The following is a 15,085-nucleotide window of genomic DNA, read 5'->3' as shown; positions in this document are numbered from 1 at the left end:
GCTACATCATATTGTACCATGGACCAGCTAGAATGCAAAGGTAAAAGTGCAGAGTGGGCTGTGTGTGTAGCAATGTTGTTCAGAGGGTTGTTGTCTTGTGCTAGCTTTGTAGAGGGTGGTAATAGGGTAATCTAGGGAGATTAAGATGGTGGTTGAGGAACATCATAAGCTTGTCTGAAGAGGTGGGTTTTTAGAGAACGCCTGAAGGTTTGAAGACTAGAGGAAAGTCTTACTGTGCGAGGGAGGGAATTCCACAAAGTGAGTGCAGTCCGAAAAAAGTCCTGTAACCCAGAATGGGAGGATGTGATGAGAGTGGAAGAGAGACATAGATCTTGTACAGAACGGAGGTGTCGAGTTGGGAGATATTTTGAGACAAGTGAGGAGATGTATGTCGGTGCAATTTTGTTGACGGCCTTGTATGTTAGTAGAAGAATTTTATATTGGATTAGTTGAAATACAGGCAGCCAATGTAGAGACTGACAGAGTGGCTCAGCAGTGGAAGAACGGTTTGCAGCGAAAATCAATCTAGCCGCTGCGTGCAAAATAGATTGTAGGGGTTCAACACCATTTACCTTCAGGTCTGTGCTCTTCATCTGTCATAACCATCTGCTGAAAAGATCACTAAGATGACCCAACTCTGCCCATCACTGCGTCCATTCATCATATCATTATTCTAAGTGCCCCCTACTAGAAATTGACACTGGACACATGTTCTTATGCTTCGGGTTCCAATTACATGAACTTTCTATACGAGGCACAGTAAGCTGTTTCATTCCCTATGCATGTAACTTAAGCAAAAATCGTAGACATCAGCAGAAATATGCTAAAATATACGTTGAAAAGATAGCACCAGCTAGCAACCTAGAGTTCTATGTATTATTTAGATAAACCTTATGTGTAACACTTTATAGGATGATATAATGTTGGGGATTTAGAATGATTTTGCAATGCCTATAATCACAGTACTTGCAAAAAATAGCTTCAAGAGACGGACACCTTCGATATCTTCTAGAGTAGAAATAACCATTGTGAACATTTTTTCTTTCTATAAGGACAGTGAGGGAAGACTGAACCACAGGAGGGAACGTGCACACATATGAATGTGACATTGAAAGGTGAGGGGGAGTCAGGAGATGCCATAGTGAAGCCTCATCTTTTTTGATATAACAACCGTCTGTCAGGATGCAAAGTTCTTGTCCACAAAATAATCTCTTTTTCTTACCATGTCAGACTTGCAATTATAGAAACACAGGAGCTGATGTTCCCTAGTGCCGATAGAACTTTGGGCTAAACGGCTCTTTCATTCTGTTGCAAACTGTTAGCTACAGGATATAAATGTTACACTGTCATCTCAGCCAGAGTATTAAGTACAGATACAATAAGATACAATGCAGTAAAAAAAAAAACATTACTCTTTATTTTTTACATGGATCTCAGTGACCTACACACGGATTTCATTGTATTTTGTAGTTTAAACCATTATTGAATGCCAAAACACAAGGGTTATGTCTTTCAAGACCTATACATGTGGGTATTAATTTTAAGCTTTCTTTTAGCCTTTTAAATGTGCTTTCATGCTCGTAGTTTAAAACTAATGTAAGCAAATGGACCAGTACACACACAACCTTTCTGACAAGCGTCCTCTTATTTTCACACACATTTTAATGTTGCCAGCCGCATTTAGAAGCCCTAATGCTCAGTAATATACAATAAAGTTCTTCAAGAACGTTCATTGCGTTCATAGTGCACTTTGCTGCAGGAAAGCTTCGAGACACGTTAATCAACACCTTGCTAACACGCTGTAAAGGCAAGACCAAAGTACAAGGGGCATCTACACTTTTAACTACTTGAAGTTTTTCAATGCACATGTGCTGGAACCAGAATTCAGAACTAGTGCTTAATCCGACGGCAAATTATTAAAGCCGTTGCAGAAATACTTTGGTTTTCTTATGTAGTTTAGGAATGCTCAAGTAGTGTGGTTATTGTTTTAGCTAATGCAATTTTCTTTAAAAAAAAAAAAAAAAAAGTGTTAAAGGAAAATGCCTTACTGGGATCATATTTTCTAAATAACTTTCCCTCCCCTGCTGGTAGCATTATGAGGGTCCCATGCTCAGGGCCCACATGGTTTAGAAGTTACACCATAAGTGCCTGTAACCGTGACCTCTACTATCTGGCAGCTGGAAGAAATTTACAAGTATACGGAGGGTACTGGTTCGTTGTCGATGGAGCTGATAAAACAGCTGTAACAGCCATCTAGTCAACTGTATTGACAATCCCATGCTTCAAAACTTTTCCCAGGTTGCAGCCATGGACAATGGCCATAGCGGGCTATGTTGTGTCTCTAGGGTGGAGTTACCTTTAAAAGTCATCTTGTTAAAAAACAAAAGTGCACTTTTATACCATATTCTAAAACTAACAAAATAGTTTCACAAACTACTGAAGGATTCCACAATGTATTATGTCATTCGGATGAAAACGGAGAAGCCGGTGTAATTTGTAAAACCAAAATAGAACTTAACCAAAGAATGTGCCGCTGCCTGCTGCTTTAATATTGGATATCCTCGGGATGCTGGAAAGTAAGAAAATCCAAGTTAAAGATTTAATGAAGGACACATCCTCTATTTAATAGATTTCTTTTGTTTTCTCAACATAGTTAGCTTTCTTGTTTTTAATATCCTTCCCTTTGTTGGAATGAAAACACTGTCAGAGTGAAGGTTCTGTGGAGTTCATTTGCTATGCCTTTTTAACCTATTTTTTAAGCAGTTAAAATGATCCTCGGGGCATGGATTATATGACTGATCAGAAACATATATTGCAGATTATTTGGTCATTGTTTCAATTTGGAATACAGTGCGTGAGAAGAAAAGGCCACTTTAACCCTTTAGTCGGCAGAATCAGCCATGTTACCTTCTACTAATTTGTAGAATAGTAGAAATAATAATTTACCTTATGCTACTAGCAAACATTTTTTCAACAAACAGTAGAAAGTCCTCAGTGCTTGTGTGATCATCATCATCATCATTATTGCACAATGTGATGTTAAAAAGCTCTAGCAATGGGTTTCCATTAGGACCTAATACAATTAAATTGTAGAGTAAAATACAGGGAATACTGTACAGTACTGAAACAGCGCTGGTGCATGTGGTTAATGATCTTCTGGTGGCAAGAGACAGATTGCTCAAAGTTAATCTACCTTGATGTCACGCCTGGAGCTGGACTGGTGACTACATAGACAAAGCTGGGTGGCCTGATAATGTCCCTCTGCATATAGTGAATGGACTGATGCAGATGGTGGATACACTAGCAGGGGGGGAGCAAACAGGAACTGGATTGCTGGACCGGATTGGAACCGGAATGCTAGACCAGACCTTAAACGGAATGCTGTAACTGGAATTCTGAAGGAGGATCGCTGTAACTGAAATGCTGGAAGAGGATTGCTATAACCCAGAATGGAACCATATTGCTGTAACCGGGCGGGCTGGGCCGGGAGCAGGGGGGCATATGCCCCCCGGGCCGCTCGGTCTGGTACCTCCTTTGGGCCGCCGTCTGTTTGTGAATGTGGTGCCGTCAGAATGCTATCGAGTGCACAGACGGCCGCATCACATGACACTCGATGCGGCAGCGCATATACAAAACAAAATCGCTGGATAGTGCTACAGGGCTTCTCCCATAGCCTACGGTAGCCCTGTAGCAGCAAATCACTGAGGCCAGGGTATCAAATTGATGCCCTGTGCCCTCCCTCTCCTCTCCCCAGGACCAGTCCCCTCTGAATATGATTGGGCAACCCCAATCAATCATATACATGGAAACCTCAATCTCACTAGGAGGCTCCCATGAATAGGTAAATATTAATTAATTAGTATATAAATAAATATATATAAATATATACTTATATAAATATATAAATAAAATATTTAAATCAATAATATAAATAAAATAATGAAGCCATTATTGAACACAAGAGCAAGGAAAGGACAACAAGAAGAAATAAAAACAGAAAGAAAGAAAGAAATTACAATCACTTTTATTCAGGTAAGTGTATGTTAAGTTTTTTAATATTATCTTTTTAATTTTTATTGTTAAAAAAATAGCAAAATTTTTGTGTATGTGGGCGAATAGATCATCATACAAATAGTGTAGTGCTATTTGTATGATGATCTATTAATAGTGCTTGATAAATAGGTTCTCCCAACAGGGGGTTATCGCCAGCGATAACCCTATTAGTATTTTGCGAAGCAAAACCAAGACATTTTGCTGGCAAAAACATCAGTTTTTTAAAACAAAATGACTTTTTGCTCTTTGATAAATCAGCCCCTGGGTTCAGTGCTTTAATAGAACATTATTATATAATCTATTGCTAAACCCCCCTCCCACCTCCACTGTACACAGCACTGGCCCATAAGTAACGGACCAGCCTTAAAGGGTGTTTATCGTACAATATATATTCCATAAGATAAAAAGAGGCTCATTTAGTGTTACTTAATCAGCGGTACTTTATTATTATAAATTATAAATAATGAAACTAAATAATGTAACCAAAAACAGATATATCCATAAATAACCTTTACAAAAATGCAGATAATGAAAAATGTTATGTACACATACAACATATGCAAACTTAGAACTAGCACTGATACCACACATTAAAATTAGCATTGATACCGCACATCACAACTAGCATTAATTCTGCATATTAAAACTAGCAATGATAACGCACATTTAAAGCATGATCAAAAAAAAATAAACAACAAAAAACATTGATGCTATGACACCAGTTTTTGATTACATTACCTACATATGCAATATATATAATGCAGCAAAAATGGTAGAGGATCCTCTATTTTACTAATCAGTAATTAAAGTAATTACTGAAGCCTGCCTCTTATATTAAAGCTTGAACTAAATTTAATATATATATATATATATATATATATATATATATATATATATATATATATATGAAATCTGATTAAAGCTTAGAGGCAGGCTTCAGTACTTACTTTAGTAATGGTTAGTAGAGTGTGGCGGATCCTATAACATTTTTGCTGCTTCAACTGATAAAAACAATGCTATGCAGTCTCGCTGACTTTCAGTTTATATAGTACTCAGTAACTGTGAAATACATTTAAAGTAAAAAATATAGTATATTTAAATAAAGAGTATATATTCTATATTTTTATGTATAATTAGCTGAATGCCCAGTGTCCCTGGATCTCACCGTTCAGCCGCAGGGCACCATTCTTATTTCAGTAAACACTTTGGGCCTAATTTAGAATTTACATAAGTCCATTTGCACTATGTCCAGTTGCAAGTCGCATAAGATTTGACATACTGTACATTTGCAAATCTTATGACCACTTTTGAGTGTCTTGCGCTTGGAGGGGTGGGTCAGGGGCGTTCATGTGTAAGCTCTGTAGAGTAAGGGCACGGTGACACAACTCAACCATACCCCTTAGATATGTATCTGATTGTGATTTACACATATCTTTAGGATACGCCTCTTAGGAGACATAACTTTGCAGGTCTCAGAGGCCTAGTTTCCGTGTTGTTGATGGTGATGGGTGCATCTCCATCAAACCCCACATTCAGTCTCTCTCCCAGTCCTGCTGCTTTCTCCTAAAACTCTCATTCACACTCATGTTACCTCTTGCATCTATTAATACAAGCTTTTTTCTTTGGCCACCGGCTCTTTCATCTCTCTCAATTTCAGTGTGTCCTCCACACTGCTGTATGACTCATTTTTCTTTCTCAATGCTATACCCTTGCCGTCCCTCTTTGCTAGTAGCTATACTGGCTTCCAGTACAGATTCCAGTTCAAACTCCTCACCCTCACCTACAAAGCCTTCAGCCACCCCACTCCCCTCCTGCATTTCAATCCTCATTTCTACCCTCACTCCCTTCCATCCTCTTTGCTTTGCCAATGACCACTGTCTCACCTCAACACTGATCACCTCATTCCACTCCCGCCAGCAGAACTTCTCCTAAGCTGCCCAGTTCCTCTAGTCTCCAAGGTTTTAAACGTGCCCTAAAAAATAAAAACTTATCTTTTCATTCAAGCCTAGCATCCTTCCTTGTATCTCTTCTGTCTCCGCAACCCCCAACCCTACTCCTCCTCTCAGTATCAACCCCTGTGTGTCTGCTCCTCCACCCTAGAGTGCTAGCTTTCACAAGCAGGACCCTCTTTACTTGTGCTTTTTTATGCACTATGTAATTATGTAACTTTAATACATGAATTGTTGTAATAATGTAATTTTGTTGTTTGTTGTAACCCCAAATGTGTGGTTCTACAGACCTCTTGTGGTGCCTTATAAATAAAAGATAATAATATTAATAATAATAAGAATAATTTAACAATGACTACAAACATAGCTGGATCATCCATTAGACAACCTAGCTAACTGCTTAAGGCAAGACAAATACAAACAGATTTTTGAAGGGGTAAAATCCAGTAGATTGCCTAGGGCCCCATGGAGTCATGGGGCCCTAGGTGTGTATGCTCTTTTTGCTCATAGTATAAAAATATGAAAGGAAACATCAGTGCTACAGTGCTACTGCTATCCCTGAACAAATGTGCATTAAGAGACATCAGTTGTATGTATGTTATGTCACCCCCTATACTGCCATGATTGGCCTGCATTGTAAGGTGGCACTATTAAGTAGAAGCACTGTATATCATCTGTATAGTATATCGGACAAAATGCCCTTAGATTGTACATACCTGATTTTGTGAAACACAAGATATGATACAAATGACTAGTCCCAGAAGAACCACATTTCAGCATATAAATTAAATTTTGATTAATGTTTAAATTGTCTCACTGAATAACATTGTTTAACCCCTCTAGCTGTAAAGCCAACACAGAAAGAAACACCATGTATGTACAGAGTAATTTCAACTTGTTTTTCTGATTATCCATAGAAATTATGTTATGCATCTAAATGAACATGGTCAGGTTCAGAATATTTTACTCCTGCACTTCAGCAGTCATTGTCTTCACAGGTCTTAAAAGGGAAGGCGAGCAGAGAGCGGTATCAAGTCAAAGTTGAGGAAGAAGTTGAACAATTCCATATGGGCAGAAGGGGGAGGGAGCAATTGCTAAGACAGTGGTCTTATCACAGAGACTTGTAGAAATCTTGAATTTCAGTGGCATGTTCACTCTTTCCACAACCTGAGTTCATACACAGCTCCTATGCCCCTGGGCTACAGATTCTATACTTTAAAATTTCCCTCACTCACAGTTTTCATCTGGGCTCGTTTTACCATTTAATTTCTTCAGAAAGCTAGAGGAAATTGATTAATTATATTTGTGTTGCTGGACAGGTCTGCGCTGAATTGGAAGACATTATAGGACTGTAAAGCAGCAAAGTTCTAACTGCAACTTCATTTTTTAATGCAATCAGCAAAGTATTTTATCAGACCCCTCCTCTTAGCATCACCAATCCTGTGAAGGTTAACAAATCACAGATGTGACCTGCTCCACAGGTGGTTATGCCATGAAATGTTCTTTTACATGTATGTGTGACTACTGAAAGAAAGCTAGCCAAAACCGTCATACAGTGTGTACTACTGTACTTTGAGGCGATACAGCGTAAGTCCTATCCCATCACAACTGTTTAAGTAAATTCAACTGTAAAAAAAGTAAAGTGAACATCCGTTTATTACATGGTATATAGTCTGCTATGGAGAAAATGATGCATTTTCTTTTTATATATTGTAGAATGAAGTAATGCGGTCCATAATGTTATATACTTGATTTTGCATTGAATACAATATCAATTAAAAGTTGCAAAATTAAAACAAATGAAGTAAAAAATCAAAACCCTTTATAGTGGCACATAAAACCTCTGTAAAGGAGTATTTATGATTTAGTGGTATAGACAGTTGCAAAAATACACTAATATCATAGCAACCAATCAGGAACTAGAGTGAATCTGTCTAGTGCAAGGTAGACAATCATAATCATCATCATCATCATTTATTTATATAGCTCCAACAATGAAAGCAAAAGGCTGCTTGACTGCTATGGTTCTAGTGCAAATTTGCACCTTGGAGCAATGTTAGTAAATAACTCATTGTGTTAGTGTCTTGACCTAAAGAGGACAAATATTTAACACAACATTCCAATTAAAAGGGAGTAATTTTGGACACTAGCACTGAAAATTCCTTAAGTCTTAAAACAGGTAATGACATTGGTTAATTGACAAATCTGTGTAACAGTTTTTCCTTTTTTTACTGTTCAAGTATATTTAATATATTTTTTTAAATTAATTAAAAAAATTAATTCAAAATTAATTAAATTAATTTTTAATTTAAATCTCTGATATTTGTTTCTATGCAATGCACAAGTAAGACGCTATCCAGCCAGACACATAGCACAAGGTTCCAACAGTTCGATGCTGCTCTTCTGTCTGCTCCCTCCACTTGTGTGTTCCAAAACAAACAAGCAGTGGAGTTGTCTATGAGCCTTCCCTGTGAGATTCTCACTTACGCGTATTGGAAGAACACGGATGGGCATCAACAACACAGAAGTCTGAAACAAGCTAGACACCCAGATACCTCCTGTAAATTAGGGGAACTCCAAACCACAGGTAAATAAAATGCTGTACATATTTATGTACCTAAATACTGTGGAACAAACATACATTTTGCTATGTTAAACTTAACATGTGCTGTATATTTTGTGATATACCTTCAATTAAATAATCTCAGCACCAACATTTCTCAATACAATATTTTGTAACCAATGACACTGACTTTGCAAGTTTAATTCAAGCTTCTAGGTTCCACTAACTTTACATTTTCTGTAACTTGGTTTTGTTTAACTTTTTTTTCTTAACAATCTTTCTGAAATAGAATTCTACTCATTACAGCCTTACCTTAAATAATGACATTGTTACTGTCTTCCATTTCAGTACCACAGCATACTATAAATGATGATGATTTGCATATGAAATGAAATATAAAACTTGTTAGAGCTCGAGGAATCTGATTAAAGAGACCTAATGAAATATTAATGTATTTGTAGTGAGGAATGAAGATTATGGGCCTCGTGTAATTTTGTAAAATGCAGACACAAAATGGGTCCAAACACCCCCACATTACAAGTGTATGCTGAGCTCAAGACATGTGTGACTGAGATCACTCTGTACTATGCAGCAATTTTGGGGTGAAAAATAGCGCAAGCTCCCTCTGAAAAAGCCGTTACCAGCACTAGGCTATGACAGGCTAGACTGGTGACACTGTAACAGGGAAACCCACAGCTTGGGGTCCCGCTGTCATAATGTCAACCAGTACAGGCTCAATTTCATATGGGAATTGGGGATGTAAAAGCAGTGTTTAGCCCCAGGAAAAATAACCCTGTACTGAAAGTAATATATTTTTTTCCAGGTGCTCTACTGGTCCCAGCAAGCATCTGCAGCCCTTAACTGCTTGGGTATGCTGGCACTTGTAGAACTACAAGTGCTGGCATACCCAATGGCTGCAAAACTATAAGAAACCGCATGTCTGACAACCAGGGCCTGTGGGACCTGTATGCACCCATACAAAAAAAAATGAAATACACGCACCAAGACAAAGTTCTTTATTAAAAATAATTACTTCCCAACACGTACCCTCTTTTAACCATTAATTGCTCTTCTTTCTTCCAGCTTACAGTCCAAAATACCCATATGTGGTCTTATCAGTAATCACAATGAGCTACATTTATGCAATGTTGTTAATTCATACATACATCAATCAATATGTTTTGGGGAGTTTTGTAATAGAACTTTTGGGGAACTTGAACTTTATACTACTACTGCTGGCAGCTTAATGCCTAGGCGTCAAACACAACCAGTTAGCATGTGAATCTTAAAACCCTGGCAGATCAAAATGGTTTGGCGAGTATAAATGAAAGATGTGATCTGTCAATTTTTGTAATTCATTATTTATAGATATTTTGGGAGTTTCAAATTATTTTGGAGCACAAAAAGTGTAAAGGAGGTGAAGACAATATAGGAAAGAAATTGCCAACAAAAACTGAGGTATCTGTTCTGCCCATCATTGATTTCATGATTCAACTTTATTAAAAAAGTTTTGTTCAAATGATTTGAGGAACAAAGACTATTGGGTCAGAGATTTTATTTTAGGAGCATAAAACTGAAAGTCTACTTATACCTTGTTTATTAAAGCCTAAAATAGATGAGTAGAACAATGAATTCATTAATGTGTACATGTGATGTTATGTATAGGCCTTGCACTTGGATAGTTGGACTTGGTCCCTCATATAAAGTCCACTTCTCCATCCTATACTCCTGTTCTGAATTAAGCCAAGTTGGCTACACATTGATATTTTATTGTGTTTTCATTTTCCTAATCTGTAAAAAAACTTGTTGGAAAGTCGCCATGTTGTCACAAACCGAGAAATACATCAATCAACCATCACAATTCAAGTTGGAGTACATGCAAGGAAACTCTTGAAAATGGATCACATTATGGACAGAACAGGCATTCCTGCTCAGTAGTTGTATATAAAAGATACCAAGTGAGCAACCAGTGACTTGTACTAAAGAGGACCTGGAGATTCAAGTGGAGAAAAAGACATCTGCAAATATATTCTCCAGGAAGCAGAAACAGATTGATGTCTCTAAAGAAAATTATTAATTTTCATCCTTTCTTTATTGGTCTGTAAGAGTGCCCTGGTATGTTTTGATGCTATTTGATGTCATATACTCAATAAATTTGTAGAATCTTATAGTTTTCATGTGACCCAAAGTCAGTGCATAGTTTGGTCTCCTTAACCTATGGGCACCCCACCAACCAAGGACTTTTCCATGAGAAGTTGGTGGTACTAATTTCAGTAACAAACTAGGGTCATGTCGTGGGTAGCTCTCTCTGTTCCTCAGCTGAGCCATTGGTTAACCTGCACCAATCTCTAACAGCAACAGGTAAACAGTGAAAGTGAATTGAAGTGAAAATCATCTTCAGGGTGTCACTGAAAAGTGGTGGCAGCATCCAAACAGAGGTATATTCTTGAAGTGCAAAGGTCACATCTAAGCACTGCTTACATATTTTTCAAGGGCTAATTCCCCACAAAGAAACTAAGTTTACTTAAGTACTGTTTAACTCTTAATATTCGATTTTACCCTATTTTGGAATATTAAAAGTTTATGGGATGTATGTTGTTAATGTATTAAATGTCTCATTGCCCTATTGTAAATAATTATTGCCCTCGTTAGAAATGAACTATTATTTTCCATTAATATAATTATATATTCATTGTGCCCATAGTATAATAATATTGCCCCTTTAATATAATGAAAAAAAAAAGTTAATTGTATATTAATTTTGTGCCCATAATCATAAAATAATTTATAAGTCAATGGTGTTCTGAATGGGGAAATAGCTCACCTCTCACAAACACCTCTTTTATTTTGACTGTATTGCTGAAAGTTTTCTAGTGATTTGTCAAACTGCTGCTTAGCAAATCTCATTGTTTATCATGTTAAAAATCGTGATGGAGATTTGTAATGTGGTGACTGTTATTTTCAGGTGGTTTACTGGTTGGTTTGACCTTTAGTAAAGCTGGTGACTTTAACATCGCCAGAAAAAAAGTTGAAAGCTGGAGATTTCATCAAACCTCTCTTTAGTAAATCTCGCTTTAACTTTTGGAAGGTTAATAACACAGAGCAGGGCAATGAGTCCCTACATGAGTGAAATGATTAATTTGGAGAAAATTTGCAGTGAAATGGTAGATGAGCTTCAATGTTGAAAAATGTAAGGAAGGTAATGGATATAGAAGTAATTGTTCCACCTATTTATTAAATGCACAAACTCTGCCCACAAATGACCATATTTGGAGAAAACCCACCCAATTTCTCATTAAGACTCGACCCTTTTGTCGGATGCTAATCGGAACGTCCAGCCAAAATAGGGACAGTTGGGATGTATGGGTTTGGGAGATAAAATGCAATACTTTACCAACTTGGGTTGTTTACATTGGAAACAAGACACCTTAGAGGAAACATCATTAATGTCAAGAACAATGCAAAGATTTGTCTGATAAGCTTTATATACTCAGACTGTACAAGTAACAAGGAGCATCCACAGCGAGCAATGTTTTTTCTACCAACTGTGGCAAAAAGGGCAGTTTGCCACGTACTGTTAAAGGAGAGCCTGATAGTTATTCTAAGAGTCTGGAGGCTCATGCTGCAGACAGGGTTAATCTTGTACACTTCTCTACGCATAGAACACAGCTTCACAGATGAAGGACATGGATGTGGTCAATTACTGGTTTGGTTAGGACTAGGGAGGAGGCATAAATAGCTGGTTTTGTTTTGTGTGCGTGTCGACCGATGTCAGATAGTGAACAGCGTCTAGTGAGGAAACTGGATGTCTAGCCAGTTGCGGGTAATTGTAAAACACTTTTGTTTATTTGACTGCTGGAACTACACTTCTTACTGACTATACCATCCTGACATCTCTGAATAAAGTGCAGCAAAGTGGTTCAGTATAACCTGTGTGAGCATCATCTGTTTACCATGCTTGACACACAATTTAGAGAAGAATTGTTCACTGCAGAAGCAGGTAGTAGTGGCAAAATCCCTAGATATATTTAATAATTTACTGGATACATTTAATGAGCACATTAAGCAGTTGGCATGATTGATCCAGGGAATAAATGTGATTACCAGGTATGAGTTCAGGAAATCATTTTTTTCATCTTACATGCAGGGCCCCTCACTACCATTAGCCAAACTTAGACGGTTGCCTAGGGTGCCGGTGATTACGGGTCGCTTAAAGCACTGGATGAGAACATAATGTCACTCATCCAGTAATTTTAATGCCCCGTACGCCCCCCCATGGAGCGACATCCGCTGACATGAAGGAGAAGCAGACAGCAGCTTTTTGCATGGGAAGCTTATGATATCACAGCCAAGCACTGCAAGTCTGAGGAGCTGGAGATGCCACTGCACCTTCCACCTGCCAAGGTAATAAGTAGCAGGGGTGGGTTTACTGTTTCAGAGTGTAGGGTGCAGCCTGGGACGCCCCCAGAGCTGTCACCGGGCCTGCCTACAAGGTTAAATAGGAAATGCTTCCGGGGTTTTTGTTCTGCTTCCCTTTCAAACTGTGATCTAAATGTCTAAAATTTATAAAAGGTTGTAAAAGGTGGAACTGGATAGATTTGTGAATTTTTAAAACAGTACGATTATATATATATATATATATTGGGCAGCACGGTGGCTCAGTGGTTAGTACTTCGGCCTTACAGCACTGGGGTTCTGAGTTCAATTCTCAATCATGGCCTTATCTGTCTGTCTGTATGTTCTCCCCGTGTTTGCGTGGTTTTTCATCCGGGTGCTCCGGTTTCCTCCCACACTCCAAAACCATACTGGTAGGTTAATTTGCTGCTAACAAACACTAGACCCTAGTCTGTATGTGTGTGTATGTGTGTATTTGGGAATTTAGACTGTAAGCCCCAATGGGGCAGGGACTGATGTGAGTGAGTTCTCTGTACAGCGCTGCGGAATTAGTGGCGCAATATAAATAAATGATGATTATATATATATACAGTTGTGATGTTCTCAATAAGGCAGGACTGTGAACATAGACTCTTTTTAAAATGCAACTATAAGTACACATAGGACTATAGACCACTGTGTTTCTTTTGCAGTTTGTTCTTTCCTGGAATCGGTTAAATACTAGATAGTTGCTGGCACTTCACAATGCTTATTAGATCCCACTTGTGTCATTTATCCAACAGCAAGAAATTTTAATGACGAACATCTGGTTTTATCTCACTGACACCATAGATGTACTCATCCCAATTGTATTTTCCCATTGAAATAGATTTTACCAAAATGAAGACTGCACATAGCTTAGTGAGGGGAAACAGATGTTAAACTAATACATATTGGTCTTGATCAAGCAGTGAAAAAACTCAACAGTGTAAAACACAGTTCTTTGGCATTCAGTACAGAGGCGATTTATCAAGTAGAGACATTTTATAAGATACTGTGAAAGAATCGTATTGAATAACATATGGGACACTGAGATTTCGTCAAATTTTATCTCCTTTTGGTAATCTACATTTATTGCAATAACATATTATACAGTGATAGCTTTCCAAGATCATGTAACATTCATTCCTGTATCTGTAGTAAGTTAGTCAACATGCAATTGACCAAACAATAAATAATAGAAGTACAATAAAGGATTACGTTCCAGTTATCATCTTTGTTACGTCTATAAAGTTCTAATTTTTCTTAAAGAGAAGACCAAGACATACCTGTCACATGATATTGCCCAGACCATACTAGGAGAAGGAGGCGATGTGAATGAAATAAATAGAATGACTTAGTTATTTCCTGCTACTAGTAAAAGTGACTTGGAGGCTTCTCAACTTACTACTAAAGTGAAAGTGTTTCAGTAACAATGTCATGTAGCAGGCAGAACATAGTGCAGGACATTCTATTTTACTCATCACGCATAACTAAGCTCCTGACTCATAAAGGTCGTGGCCCAGTTGCTAAAAGGATTTGTACTATCATTGTAGATTATTTTATTGTGAATGAAAAATGCATTTTTGGCAAATGCTGAAAAGTCAGCTGATGTTGCTCTTTATCCACCCAAGGGCCATGTTTCTAGAATAGCACATTACCTATGCAGAGATAAGCTCCTTCATCATGTGACTATGTGCTTATTATTAAGACTGCATAGGCAGGAAGAAGTGCTCAAACTCAGAATTAATATGGTGTTACTCTGGCATGGAATTCATGACCCTTGCTACATCTGAGAGTACATTGGGTATGTTGCAAATCAGTGCTCGAAGTGAGGTAGTTTGTGCTGGCATGGCATACTGGCACTTCTCCGCTCCACTTCAGGAGCAACCAGGGCTGGCGGTTATTTGGGAAAGCAAGGAAGGGGAGCGCCATGCTGGAGGGGCTCTCAGCTCCATCTGCCTTTCCCGCTTGTCCATGGGAGCTGCATCTGTAGAAGCTCACTGCTTCTCTCTGGTCCATTCTCACTGAAAGTGTTCGGCATGACGTCATCATGTCCCAACACTGTCAGTGAGGAACAATGCACAGAGGAGCCAGAAGACAAAAG

At 38.1% G+C, this 15,085-nt stretch overlaps 1 long non-coding RNA gene across 1 annotated transcript in view; it reads right to left on the bottom strand.

Annotated features, from left to right (window-relative positions):
• Positions 1–14,376, bottom strand: part of LOC142142692 (uncharacterized) — a 42,186-nt gene extending 27,810 nt beyond the window's left edge. Inside the window, exon 1 of the long non-coding RNA XR_012689286.1 lies at positions 14,268–14,376. This is a non-coding gene — a long non-coding RNA (uncharacterized LOC142142692). The remainder of the gene's footprint in view (positions 1–14,267) is intronic.
• Positions 14,377–15,085: the final 709 nt, after the last annotated feature.

This window comes from Mixophyes fleayi, chromosome 3 (assembly GCF_038048845.1).
Source record: "Mixophyes fleayi isolate aMixFle1 chromosome 3, aMixFle1.hap1, whole genome shotgun sequence".
NCBI lineage: Eukaryota > Metazoa > Chordata > Amphibia > Anura > Limnodynastidae > Mixophyes > Mixophyes fleayi.
The sequence above is the reverse complement of the archived record's forward strand: the minus strand, read 5'-3'. Positions and strand labels throughout refer to the sequence as shown.